Source organism: Artibeus jamaicensis, unplaced genomic scaffold, assembly GCF_021234435.1.
Source record: "Artibeus jamaicensis isolate MK-2021 breed Jamaican fruit bat unplaced genomic scaffold, CSHL_Jam_final contig_399, whole genome shotgun sequence".
NCBI classification, from domain to species: Eukaryota; Metazoa; Chordata; class Mammalia; order Chiroptera; family Phyllostomidae; genus Artibeus; species Artibeus jamaicensis.
The window spans coordinates 2,869,547-2,884,754 of NW_026521816.1; the positions used below are offsets into that span (position 1 = coordinate 2,869,547).

The 15,208-nt window shown below is 34.0% G+C and overlaps 2 pseudogenes; one reads left to right on the plus strand and one right to left on the minus strand.

The window, feature by feature from the left end:
• Positions 1–11,280: 11,280 nt before the first annotated feature.
• LOC119055131 (DNA damage-regulated autophagy modulator protein 2-like) lies at positions 11,281–12,037 on the minus strand (annotated as a pseudogene).
• A 1,715-nt stretch (positions 12,038–13,752) lies between these two features.
• LOC119055154 (dnaJ homolog subfamily A member 1-like) lies at positions 13,753–14,786 on the plus strand (annotated as a pseudogene).
• Positions 14,787–15,208: the final 422 nt, after the last annotated feature.

The following is a 15,208-nucleotide window of genomic DNA, read 5'->3' on the forward strand; positions in this document are numbered from 1 at the left end:
GCACTTTATAAAGCTTAGTTTTCAAGTAAGAAAATAGGTGTAGTATTATGTTTAAAAAGGAATAATTTTCCCAGAGTCCCTGGCAGAGCAGTAATGAGAAGGAAGAGTACAGGCAGCTGGTTAGATGCTGCCCTGGTGAGAACTGTCTCAGTGAGGACTGTCTCAACGAAAACAGACACATCCCTAGGAAAATGCTTACCCTCTGTCCACTCCCAGGACCCTGCTGCAAAGCAGCTAGTTCATTCTTCTCATTCACTGACACTGCCTCACAAGGCCTCTCAAACCCCCAGAGTGCCTGGGGTGCTTTTCATTCTAAATTATCTCCCTGTCAAAAAAACATTCTCACCTTGGACTGTGCAGCTAATGTTTCTTTTCTTTACTTTTTCCCCCCTGAAAAACCTTGAGAAAAGAGGTAATAAAAATCCACTCAAGATAACTATAAAAGCAATTATCTCTCACTGTCCCAAGCTCCAAGTTGAAATTAAACCTCGGAAAGAGTCATTTCCAAATGCTGCTGTTGATAATGGCTGGTTGTTCCCATGCATTCAAGGTTCAGGAGAGTCTTTGGCTCCATATGCAGGCATGTACAAGGAAGAGTAACTTACTGCTTCAGAACAGTGCACACCTGTCCACTCTTGAGCTGAGGAGAATGACTTTCTTGTGGTATGCACTGTCTTACTGGCATGCAGTGACCCACTCTACTATGCATTTCAGTGTGAACCCAGAAGTCTGCTTTGATATTGTTGGCACTTTACACACATTTCAACACCTTAATTTTATAGTGAAAGAGTTCTCTAGAACTAGAAATTTATTTCAGTAGATACTGAGCTTATTAAGCTCTCAAAGACTTTCCAGTTGGTCTTATTTCATTAAAATGGCCCCTTCCAAGGATAACATATCATGGTAGAGAACATGGAAAACATGTATTATTTCTGCAGATCCTCAAAAGTCAATTTCATTTTACCCCCATCCATGGTATCCAAATTACTAATCACACCTTATGGTTGGACAGTACTTTTTCAATTCCAAAGAATTTCCAGGTACCTTGTGTCATCGGGCCTCTGGCAGGTAATGAGCTATTATTCCCAAGTGGCAGATAACAGGCTTAGGGAAAGTAGATGATTTGTTGAAGGTCACATAGAAGAGACAATACCTCAATTCAACTGAGGACTGTAATTTGGGTGTTTTTGTTTTACTTATGCCAGTACACACAATTGCTGAAGTGAAGCTCTGACTATTTAGACTTAACCACTTCACCATTGGTATCTGTCACTGTCTGCCCCTAACACCATTGTGAGAGTGTTCATGGAAAGGCCAGCTGTGCCAGCAGGCTAACTCCTTCCTCTCTGTACACAAGAACTTTATTCCCGTGGTCAATGAGCTCTTCCCCTGTGTGCTCAACAATTCAGACCACTGAGGCAGAGAAGCCTAATCCCATTGCTTTGCCTGGCACCTTCAAAGCCACGACTGACCTTCAACCTTCCAAGATAGACTTAGGCCCTGGGAAACAGAATACCCAGTGTGAGAAAACTGCTCAGGTGGCTTCTCTTTAGTTCTGCTCCCAGAGCACCCAGCTTATTTGAGTGTCATTCTATTTCCTCTGGAACATCTGCTTACTTTTCTTTCCTCAAGAAATAACCCTTCGTGTTGCACTTGTGCAAAATGTATTTTTCAGAAATTTGTTCATAGGACAATTCTATAAAATGTAGCATCTTTGAATATTTCAATGGTAAACTTTTAGATAGGGGAAAACATGAATAAATATTATGCTTGAAAGAGAAATGTAGAGATAGATAATAAAACTGTGTAATAAAGTTTCCTTTATCATTCTATTATGAAGAAAGACATTTGATCAATGATTTTAATTATAAGGTCCCAAATGGGATGAACAGCTGCATCTTTGCAAAAATGATCTAATATTTATGTCATTAAAAGTCAGTTATATAAATCACAGTTCTCCCATGTCTTTTATTTTCAGTAAGCAATGGTCATAAAATTCTCATCTAGATCATCACCCAAAATTGGGTCACATCCTACTTATTATGTAAGCAGAGTTTAAAAAGGAAAACATTATTGTTGAGGAGACCAAGATAAGGCAAAAATAGGAATTAATTAGGGGAAAATAGAGTAAATGATCAAAAATAACACAGCAACAGCAACTTGTGGGATCTTCAATTTCTCTTTCAGAAAGAAGACAGGATTTCCTTTTTCATTCTCTCTCTCTCTCTCTCTTTTGGTGAGGACCTCAACTTCAGATTCAAAGCCTGCACTTCTCTGTACACAAGTGTTTCATGTGTTGCTCACCTCAATAACCCCACACAGACATCTCAAATGAATTATAAATGATATCTGCTCATGGATAATTTCTTCTCTTAATGCCCTACATGTTTTACTGCTCAATGTCTAAATCTTCAGAGAAAGCCTTGCTTAAAAAGAGAGCAAAGAAAACATAGGAGAGGGAGAAAGGGAAGAGATGGAGAATTAACCAGGTACAATAATAAACCCATAAGGTAGAATGTTGATTTTTTATTGCTTCATTCTGATTCTATGTTAAATCACTAAATGCAGGATTTACACATTTTTTTTCCTCTTAAAAAAAAAAGAATTCAGTATAGTGATTCAACTGGCAGGGAAATGCCTTCGCTCTTACTCATTTTGTACTCTGGTGAAAAATTATGAGGAGCCCTGTCTCTCTCAACTCTAGAAATCTGAGAGCTCAAATCACAAAGATCACTTTTCAGATAAAAACTGAATCCATTATCATGAGCTTGTGGTATTGCAGGAGGCTCTACTGACTTCTAAATCAATACAAGAAGATAACCGTATTAAGCACCTTTTTAATTCAAAAATGCATTCTTTTACATTTTAAATTTTTGAATATCATAAATTTGTGTGTAGGGAAAATTTTAATGTAATGTTTAGTTAATTAGGAATACAAAAATAAGAGTACTAAATCTGGATAAGGAAGGTGTGATTTTAGAGTGAGTCTATATAGTGTGCTAGTCAATGAGGGTGGGGGGACCCCACTTTATAGTTTTATCAATTTCTATGAGGCAAATGCTCCAACTTTGGCAGATTTCAAGATACTATGCTGATGTCACTGAATGCAACAGACCTGGAAAGAGAGATGCAGAAGCCCTTTACTGTACAGTATTTCTGCCATACATATATAATAAATATGAATAATCTCAAGAGCAGAGACTAGTAAAATGTAAAATAATGAAGAAGTAGTAATTTTTAGTATTTGTTACATTTGTTTTTAATAAAACGCACTTAATTGTAAGTTCATGTCATTAAGTTTTAGTAATGGCTGTTTTTTAACACTAGTCTCACAAAACTCTTGAACATTTCACAAGCACTCTACTCAGATGCTCTAGAAAGTTAAGAGCTGACTATAGACACCACTAATTACAAAAAGCATGTAAAAACAAACAATAAATACATATTAACTTAATACTTGTGAGGCTATAATTATAAAGAAAAGTTCATTAAACTTTTGATAGTTAGTTGGACTGCTATTAACTGTATATCCTTACCACTGTGCATAGTTTTGGGTGATAAAAAGGAAAATCAGAAATGGGTTGGTAATTGCTGGAGGGAGGTAGGCATAAGGGGACTAAATGGTAATGGAAAAAATATAATAAAATAACATTAAAAATAAATAAATAAAAATTAAAAATAAAAAAAGAAATGGGCCTGGCCTCAGGAAAGTCCTGATGTAGTGCAGAGGAGAGGCAGTGCAAGGGAGAAGTGCCATAGCACAGGGACAAGCACCCAGTGCCCAGTGAAGACCCATTTTGGCAGATGGGACTGAGAAGGGACATTGCAGCTAGTCTTTAAAAAAACATAAGCAAAATGAGATATTTCAGACAGAAAGGGGGAAAGAGCATCCAATACAGAGGAAACAACATATGCAAACTCATAAATAGCATTGGTAGACATGTATTTTTCTCAATTTTTATTTGTTTTTTCAAAAGAGGAGACTGTGGTTAAGGTCATACATGAGAAACAACGCTAAGTTTTGTTATATAGTAGCCAGGTTGGACAATTACTTAACATGCTTTCCTCTGTAAAATTATACCTACTGAGGCTCTACATCTAGAACTTTGCATAATGCCCAGCACACCATATGAACTCCGTCAAACTAGAAAGAAAGAGTTGGGGGGTGGGGAGAGGCAGAAAGGCAAAGGGAGAGGGAGAGGTAATTACTTGTTTGGAGCTGATTGCTTAAGTCTGATTTCTCTCAATAAGAAATTATTTGAGTGGTGTTCATTCATTATTATATGGGTCAGGGCAAGAAAGAACAACTGAAGCTACTTTCAGGTTTCAACTTGGTCAGGTGTGTGAAGAACTTGAATCTTTTAAACTCTGGCTCCCTAATTTCAAATATCTTCCATCCTTCCAAGTTCCCACCCTGGTTGAATTTCCCACAATATTCTTTATAGGAAGAAACCAAAATCTGGAATCCCTGGAAATGATTATTTAATATTCACATGTGCTTGCCTAGACATCCTAGATCTCCTGGGGTTCTTTTGAGCATTTTTTCTACCGAGACACTAAATGGTTTCCAGGTGTTCTGTTTGGATTAGAGGGTGGAATATCACCAGCATGTTACAGTGTGGCTTGTGTTATTTTAAGTCATTCCTTCAGCCATTACTAGTGCTTTGCCAATTTGTCATTTGGGTACAATTACATGAATTTTACATGTACATCAATGCAATATAAGGCACTTGTGTTGATTTTAACAAAGACAAGCCAAATTAGAAATAGATTGGTGAATGGAATTCAGTTCTAATTCTTTGGAAGCAACCATGATGATTTGTTGAAGATGCGCACTACATTTATATTATGGAAGTTCTGGGTTCATGTGGTCAGCAGGCTGCCACACTGCAGTGTCTGTTATAAGAGTTCACACACTAAAGATGTCATTTCTTAAAACTCAGTAAATGATATTCTGGGCACATTATATTTAATTAAACCTGAGAAATGTCTCTCTTAATAAAGTAACTGAAATCTAGAAACTGTCATCCCAGAAATAGGAATACCTTCTGGATCCAAGTACTTCAGAGAAGATCAATGTCTTTGGCAATGTTACCCTTAAAAGATAAATATCTACTTTTTATACTTTGCAGCATAGCATATAGTATTCCAAAAGTAAAAATTGATTGGTATTTTATCTTAATTTTTGTGTCAAAATCTGGCACAGAAAGAAATTTATTGACATAGTTTGATAATTGCCAAATGTGAAAATTTGGGGCTAATGGTCATAAAACACTGTAAATAGTTTCATATATATATTCTCACAAATAAAATTTTCTAATTCAAGTATATATATATATATATATATATATATATATATATATAAACACATATTCTCACAAAGTAAACTATACAGTTTCTTATACATATGTATATATATAGTCTCACAAATAAAATTATTGCACGAGTTTTTCCCCAATGTTACTAAAATATAGCTGACATAACACTGTATAATTTTAAGATAAACATTGTGAGGACCATACATGTATGCTCATAAAGTATTTACCACAAAATTAATTAACTAATTAATCACCTCACATAATGACCATTTTCTTATTGTTATGTATAATTTTTAATGTATAAAAACATTAAAGCTCTACTGTCATAGCAACTTTTATGTATACAATACAGTATTATAAACTATAGTCACATGCTGTACATTCAACTGCTGGAATTTATCTTATAACTTAAAGTGTGTACATTTTCACAGCTTCCCATTTCTCCCACTCCCAGATGTTGGCAATCACCATTCTATTGTTTTTACGTAGTCAGCATTTCTTTTTTTTTAATTATTACTTATATAAGTGATAGCAAGCAATATTTGTCCTTTTCTGGATGGCCTATTTCACTTGTCATAATTCCCTCAAGGTCCAACCAATTTGTCATAAATGGCAGGTTTTCCTTTTTTTATTACTGAATAATATTTACTTATTGTATATATATGAATATATATATTTCTTTATCTTTGTATCTGTTGATCAATGAATACATAGGTTGTTTTTATGTCTTGGCTATTGAGAATCATGCTGTAGCAGAACATATGAGCACAGATATGTCTTAGATATAGTGATTTCATTTCCTTAAGATAAATATCCAGAAGGAAAATTACTAGATCATTTGGTAGTCCTGTTTTTAATTTTTTACAAAAATGTCTATATTATTTTCTATAGTGGCTGCCCTAGTTTATATTCCCTCCACCAGTATTTCAGGGTTGCCTTTTCTCTATGACTTCAACACTTATCTCTTGTCTTCTTGAAAGAAATCCTAACAGGTGTGAGGTGATATGCCTCATAGCCTGATTTGCATGTCTCTGATGATGATTGATGTTGAGTACCTTTCCAAGTACTTGTGAACCATTCATATATCTTCTTTGGAAAAATGTCTATTTAAGTCCTTTGCCAGGGTTTTAATCTTTTTTTTGGTAATTGAGTTGTATGAGTCCTTCATATATTTTGGATACTAACTTTTATTAGGAAATTATTTTGTACATTTTGAAGGTTGCCATTTTATTTTGTTGATTATTTCTTTTGATGTGCAGCAGCACATCATTTATTTTATTTTATATAATCCCACTTGTTGATTCTTACTTTTGTTGGATGAGTTTTGGTATTATATCAAGAAAGTAATTGCCAAGATGGATGTCAAATAGATTTTTCCCTATATTTTTTATAGGAATTTTACATTCAAGTAATGTTTATGTTCTTAATCTATTTTGAATTCACTTTAGTGACTGGTGTAAGATAGGGTTTCAATTTTATTATTTTGTGTGTGGATATCCAATAGTTTTAGCATCATTTATCGAAGAGACTATCTTTCCTTGCTGAGTATCCTTGACTCCCTTGTGAAATATTAGTCGATCATAAATACATAGGTCAATTTCTGGGTTCTCTGTTTCATTGTTTTACATGTCTGTTTTTATGACAGTGCTGTACCATTTTGATTACAATAGTTTGAAGTCAGGGTGTGTGATACATCCAGATTTGTTCTTTCTCAAGACTGCTCTGGCTTTTCAAAGTCTTTTGTTTTTGCATATAAACTTGATTTCCATTTCAGTGAAAAATGCCATTGAAACTTTGATGGGACTTGTATAGATAGTTTGGATAATATAGGTATTTGTAATAATATAAACTCCTCCAACCCATGAAAATGGAATAACTTTTCATTTATTTGTGTCATTGTCAATTTTTCATCAATGTCATAGTTTTGGGTGAATAGGGCTTTTATTTTCTTCATTAAACTTATCTTTAAGTATTATATTATTTTTGAAGGAATTTTAGATAGAATCGTTTTTATTATTTTTTCAGACATTTATTGTTAGTGTATACAAATGCAACTGATTTTTATATGTTAACTTATATCCTGCCACTTTATTCAATTTGTTTAGTAAGGCTAACAGATATACATTTTTTTATTTTTGTGGAATCTTTAGAATTTTCTATATATAAGATCATGTATTCAGCAAAACAGAAGCAAATGTATTCTTTCTCTCCAATTTGGATGCCTTTTTAATTCATGTGTAATTTCCCCTGCTAGGACTATGTTGGGTAGTTGTGGCAATAATAGGCACCCTTGTTTGGAGGGAATACTGTCAAACTTGTACCATTGAGTAGATATTAGTTGTGCATTGTCATACATAGCCTTTATTATGTTGAGGAAAATTTTTTCTATATCCAATTTGTGGATAGTTTTTATCAGGGAAGATTAGTGAATTTTGTCAAATATTATCTATGCATCTATTAACATATTTGTATAATATTTATCTTTCATTCTATTAAAGTGTTGTATCACATTTATTGAATTACATGTATTGAATTATCCTTACATCCCACAAATAAATTCTACTTGATCATACTGTATGATCTTTTTTATGTTCTATTGAAATAAATTTGATATTATTTTGTTGAGAACATTTGCATCTATACTCTTCAGAAATATTGATCTATAGTTCTTTTTTTGTACTATCCTTACCTTTCTTTGTTATCAGGATAATGTTGGCCTTGCAAAAATTGGTTTGGGAGTATTCCCACAATTTCAATTTATTATAGAAATTTGAGAGGAATTGATATTAATTATTTTTTTCAAAGTTTAGTAACATTTACTCATAAAGCTCTTTTGCCTTAGGCTTTTCTTTTAGGGAGGTTTTTATCCATGATTCAACTTCCTTGCTTATTGTTGGTCTGTTCAGGTTTTCTATTTATGTCTTCATGATTCAGACATGGTAATCATATGGCTTTAAAAAATTATCAGTTTCTTCCAACTTATTTAATTTGTTGGTGTATACTGTTCATAGTAGTCTCTTATGCTCCTTTATATTGCTGTGCTATCAGTGGTAATGTCCTTTCTTTTATTTATAATTTTAATTATTTGAATACTCTTTTTTGTACTTGGCAATCTAGCTAAAACTTTGTCAATTGTGTTTTTCTTTTAATAAACCAACTTTTACTTTTGTTTATCTTCTCTAATTTTGATCTATTGTCTATTTCGTTTATCTTCCATGGTTGCTCTTTCCTTCCTTCTCCTAACTTTGGGCTTAGTTGTTTTGGTTTTGTTTCTGAAAGTATAAAGTAAGGTAGTTCAAGATCTTTCTTTTTCTTTTTTTTTAATATTGACATTCTTCCTATAAACTTTCTTTTTAATACTGCTTTTACAGTATCCCCAGAGGTTTGGTATGCTGTGTTTCCTTTTTATTTGTTTCAAAATATTTATGTCCCTTTTAATTTAATCTTTTATCTATCTGTTAGTTGTTCAAAATCATCTTGGTTAATTCCTACATATTTGTGAAGTTTTCAGTTTTCTTTCTGTTATATATTTCTAGTTTCTTAAAAATTTCTGATGCTTTTGTAGCATCAGATAAGATACTGGTACAATATCTTAAAATTTGTTTATATTTCTTTTGTAACATAATGTATGATATAACTCAGAGAATGTTCTATATGTGTTTAAGAAGAATATGTATTCTGTTACTATTGGATGGAATGCTCTGGATATGTCTCTTACATTCATTTACGTAGTCAAAGTTCAATGTCTTCTTATTGATTTTCTGTCTAAATGATCTTATAAATTGTTAAAAGTGGTATATTGAAGTCCTATACTATTATTACACTATTGTTTATTACTTCCTTAAGATCTTCTGGTATTTGCTAAATATTTGGGCTCTCCAATTTTATTTGTATACATGCTTATAATTGTTTTTGTATCCTCTTGGTGTATAGACCCCATTATCATTATATAATAACTTTCTTTATCTCTGTTACAGTTTTTGACCAATGGTCTACTTTTTCTAATGTAGGTATAGCTTTCTTTATTTTTTAAGTTTCCATTTGTATGGAATATCTTTTTCTATCCCTTAATTTTCAGTCTTTGTGTGTTCTTGAAGCTAAAGTGAATCTCTTGCAGATATCCTATAGGCGAGTCTTGCTTTTTAATTCATTCTACTATTCTACGTCTTTTGTTGGGATAATTTTTTCATTTGCATTTAAAGTAACTATTGTTAGCTCTGGATTTACTATTGTGATGCTAATTATTTTCTCTTTGGTAGGGTTTTTTGTTTGTTTTCTCTCAGTTTCCCTTGAACTAATCATTTTCTGTATGAGTATACTTTGATATTCTTTATTTTGTGTTTATCTTCTATAAGTATTTGTTTTGTAGTTACCCTGAGGTTACTTAAAATATCTTATACATATAACAGTCTATTTCATTATTTTAAAATAATTTAATGTGTTGGTGTATATCTTTAACATAATATTCTAGTGTGAACATACAAGTCCACATTCTTCCCTGGGTCATCTTACCCACACATAATTTATAATTTTATGAATGTTGATTCTACCAATTCTCCCCTTACCATATTGTGGACTTTGTAATTGAATTAGTTTCCTTGATATATAGCAATAGGGACTACTTGCCATTTCTCAGGTGTGGTTGCACTACGATTTGCAGAGACATAATAAAAAATTTTAAACTTTGTACCTGTATTTTTTCTAGTGATGCTAATTGATGTTTATTGAAATGTCTCTTATGTTCACTGCTGCTTGATATAAACAGTATTTTAATCCATTTTGCTTCAGTCCTGAACTCTTCAGAAACATTTAGTCCTATTCTAGCAACTTATCTGTGATCAAGCTCTCTGGTTCCACATAACCATTTTCCTTTAAATTGCTTCCTCTTACACTTAAAACTTGTTCTCACCATCTTTTATTCTGGCTGCAGAACCTTTTCTTCTAAAAAGATAAGTCTTGGTAATCTTCTACAAGGATTCTTTTGCAAACCAGTTTGTCACCAGATACCTTCCAGATAAATATTTTCTTCTTTTGAGTTTTATCTGTATAGATAGGGATTCAGGTAGAAGCTATTCAATCACTTGCATGACCCGAGAGAAAAAAAATTGTTTTGGTGGATGTATCACAATTATTTTGCACCTAGTTTTTTTTGATTACTCATTTTGTCGTTTAGAATTTGAGCTCTACAAAGATCACATCCCAGTAAAAAGGCTCAGTATTTGCCTGTTCGAGGCTACTTTTACAAGTAATTATAATTTGCCATGAAGAAAGATCTAAAAAAGCTCTTGACTGAAGTTTAAGCTAATTTTATCAATGATCTGCTGTTATTTACAAACTTCTCAGCCTTGTGAATGAACCCTAACCTTTGTTTTATGTTAAATATGATTGGAGTGAATTTAACTGTAGCTACTTCTTTCATTTTTGATTAAAATCTCATACCAGCAATGAGTTTCATGAAATTATTGCAACAATGTGTGACAAACCAGATGACACAAGATCTGGCCTTATGGCAGGAACCAAATGAATACCCCAAAACCTCTTGTACAAAACTAAAGCAATGACAGTGTTCATGTAAGTTCAGGTCTGCTTCCCTTTATAGGTGGATTTCAGGAAAAAGTATTTCTTTATAATATTTCTAAAACATAAAATGTTGGGTTTTGCAAACTGCTTGGTGTATTTCTGATGTCTCATTTAAATAAAATAGAAAAAAATCTACAGTGCTATAGTTGTTTGGTTTTATTTTCTGGGATTAAAAAAATATAGGCATAAATGTTTTTTACATGATCTTCTTGAAGATATCCTTTAGAATAGTTTATAAAATGGCTTAATTCACATCTTTTGATTATCAGAATCCATCAATGTCACTGATTAATTATTTGAAAATTTCAGAGCAGAAGTAACTCATGAATCTTTTCCCAATCCCTGAGACTCACAATCATAACAGAACTATTTTATCATTTTATCAGAAATCTCTGGACATTAGATGTGTTTGTTCATTGTTAATAGGACAAGGAACTGTGTCATAGAGGATTAATCTGTATAAACTGGTTTCCACCTGTAAACAATTTTTCTGAAAATCACAGACATAGGTCAGGAAAAAAACAAAGAAGGAAGATAACATAGACCATTCTGCTGCAGCACTGATCATATGAAGTACATAACCTTTGTCCTGTACTATATCTGTGCCAAAACTGCCACTGTAAATGAGAGATGACCAAGTCAGCATGCTAAATACACTTACTTTACATTAGATAACCAACAGCAGTCTTATCCAGATTTGTTTGCCATGAATTTTGGGCTTCATTTGGTAGGAAAGGATGGTCTGTACAAACAAAGGTGAGCACAGCTCCACAGATGTCCACAGTAAATAAGGTGCTTTTCTGCAAGTTTGCCACAAGAGAAAGTCCTAAACAACTCAGCAATACAAGTACAAGACCAACCTTGTTTAATCTAAAGATACACTTCCCTTTAGGACTCAGGGCATGAACTTATTTATAATGCACATAAATGGTAGCAAAGCATAAAACTATGGCAAAATTCAACATTGCCCCAAACAAGCATTTTTCTGGAGTGACTGTACCAGTGTCACTGATATAAGGCAAAGCTGGGTCAATGTAGTGGAAAGTTATGGTGATAATGTAGGGAAAGATAAAAGAGACAGCTTTCCAAATCACAAGGGCCAAAGGGAGGAAACTGAGGCCTTGCTAAAACCACCACATCTCAAATAGGTCTTAACACTTAGCTGTTACTTGCTTGCTTGGTTTTATCTTCCTCACTAAACATTCAGTTCTGTGAGAGCAGGAACCAACTGTTTTGTTCACCATTAAATTTTCAGTTCCTGTTTCAGTATCAGTCTTCAGATCTGCCCAAACCTACCCCTTTATACATCCTACGTCCTCTGCTTTCTTTGATGGTCCATGAACCAGAATTGCAGTTATAATTTTTTAATTTCATAAATATTTAAATGCCACTGGTAATAAGATGAACTCCTTATGCTGTATTCTCTAAGTGGTGACTGCCGGGGCTCACCATAGGGGCCTGGAGGCTTTGGTCTGGATAGAGATAGGGTGGGCATGTAACAGTCTATTTTAAGCTAAAAAAAAAAAACCCTACTTTGAACATTTACAAAAACCACTCTACTTTGATCATTTACAAAAACTCTCCTCCCAGATTTTATGTTTGATATCTCAATTTATAGTTTTATATTATATATCCATTAACAAATTATTCTCACAACTGCTATTTTTAATATTATTGTTCTCTATCATTTGTATTAGAGTTACATGGTTAATATACTACTGTATTACAATATTAGAGTATTCTGATCTATTTACTTACTTTTACCACTATGTTATATAATTTCATGTTTTCAATTTACTAGGCAGCATCTTTCAGCTTGAAGGATTCATTTTAGCAATTCTGTTAAGGCAAGTCTAGTGGTGACAAAAAATCCTTCAGCTTTTTTCTTTATTCTTAGGGAAAGGTTTTATCTTGCCTTTTATCCTTTCTAAAGGACAACTTTACCACAGTTCAATTATTCTAGGTTGGCAGTGTTTTTTTTTCCAGCATTTTGAATATATTATCCTATTCTCTATAGGTCTACAAGGTGTCTGCTGAGAAAGTCATTGACCTTATTAAGGTTTCCTTGTATGAGAGAAGTTTTTATTATTATTACTTTTATCAAATGATGGTCATTGGCACCAATTCAGCACCAACAAGAATCCCCAATTTGGGATGAGATAGAGAAGGAAACTTTATTCCAGGAAAAACAGTCAATTGCAATACAAAATGGTTGTTAAACAGCACAGCTGTGAGGCAGCCCTGAAGCCAGGCACCTATCTGGCTACACAGCTCTGCTTTGTTTCTGTTGTACTTTTCTCTGCTCTGGCTGATCTGCCCTGGCATGACACCTTTGGTATTTCAGTTCAGCCAGGGAAATGTAGTCTTTAGTCTTTGGTGGAAAGGAGAAGTGTGCTTATAGCCACAGTGGAGCTAACTTATATGGAAAGAAGTCTCTTACTCCTGGTCCCTGATTGGTCTATCTTCATGCAAATGAGAACTCCAAATCATCCAAGTTTGATTGGTCCAAAAAATATTGTCTTGGTAAATTGGAATAGACCTGTACCAGTTGGTTGGAGATGCACTGTTCCAAATGGTTGGGGAAAGCCTCGGTCCTATTGGTTGAAATAGGATTCCAGAAATTCCTTTAAAGGGCCATCTCAACAGCAAAATTATAACTAAATTATAGAATAACCACCATGCAGAACCATCAGAAATCAAGTTGAATGGAAATCTGATAACTATGGGGAACTTTTTAGAACACTTGATGAGAAACGGGATGAGTGGCAGCAGCTTTCAGAGCTGAGTACAGTAATATGCTCTTTCCCACTATGCCACACCTGCCTCAGCCCACTCGTGGTTGTCAAAATGGTGAAAAACCATTTACTATGATGTTTTTGGGGTTAAACCCAATGCCCACCCAGGAAGAACTGAAAAAGGTTTACAGTAAGCTGTTCTTGAAGTAACACCTTGATAAGAACACAAATGAAGTTTCAACAGATTTCTGAAGCTTGCAAAGTGCTCACTGATGCAAAGAAAAGAGAATTATATGATAAAAGAGGAGAACAGTTAAACAGGAGGACAATTAAAGAAGGTAGAGCAGGTGAAGGTTTTGGCTCCTTCATAGCCATTCATGTGTTTTGGAGGAGGAGGAAGAATGCAGAGGGAAAGGAGAGTTAAAAATGTTCTGCATCAGCTCTTGGTAACCTTAGAAGATTCATATAATGATGCAACAGGAAAACTAGCTCTGCGAAAGAATGTGATTTGTAACAAATGTGAAGGTCAAGGTGGAAAGAAAGGAGCAGTAGACTATTGTCCCAATTGCTGAGGGACTGGGATGCAAATAAGAATTAATCAGCTAGGACCTGGAATGGTTCAGCAAGTTCCATCTGTGTGCTTGGAATGCCAGGGCCACAGGGAATGGACCAGTCCTAAAGATAGATGTAAAAGTTGCAACAGAAGGAAGACAGTTTGAGAGAAGAAAATTCTAAAATTTATATTGACAAAGGTATAAAAGATTGTCAGAAGATAACATTTGATGGTGAAGGAAGCCAAGAACCACAACTAGATCCAGGAGATATTATTGTTTTAGATCAGAAGGACCATATTGTTTTCACTTGGCAAGGAGACCTTTTCATGTGTATGGACATATAGCTGGTTGAAGCATTGTGTGACTTCCAAAAGCCAATACTACTCTTGATAACAAAACCATAGTCAACACTTCATCCAGGTCAGGTTGTCAAGCATGGAGATATCAAGTGTGTGCTAAATGAAGGCATGCCAATGTATTGTAGACTGTATGAGAAGGGTCACTTAATCATCAAATTTAAGGTGAAGTTTCCTGAGAATAGCTTTCTCTCTCCTAATAAACCCTCTTTGCTGAAAAAACTCCTACCTGAAAGGAAGTAGAAAAGACTGATGGAATGGACCAGGGAGAACTGGTGAACTTTGATCCAAATCACGAAAGATGGTGCCATTACAATGGAGAAGCATATGAGGGTGGTGAACATTATCCTAAGGTTGGTGTTCAGTGTCAGACCTGTTAATGGGGTCAGTGAATGACACTCACTGCTGACATTTTATATACAGAAATGAATGACTATTATCATAATATGCTCACTACTTCTATTGTTTTTGTTTTAATGGTCAACTATAATAGTGATTTAAAAGTTAAATGAAGAAAAAAGATAAAATATAAAAGGAAAAAAGAAATCTGACAACTCTGAGGTAGGATAAGTGGAGGCAGTCTGGCTTCCTCACCCAGGTGTCTAGGTAGCTAAAGGAAGCAATGGTCTCATAGACTTGGAGGGTCGTGATAACTAGTGTTCTCA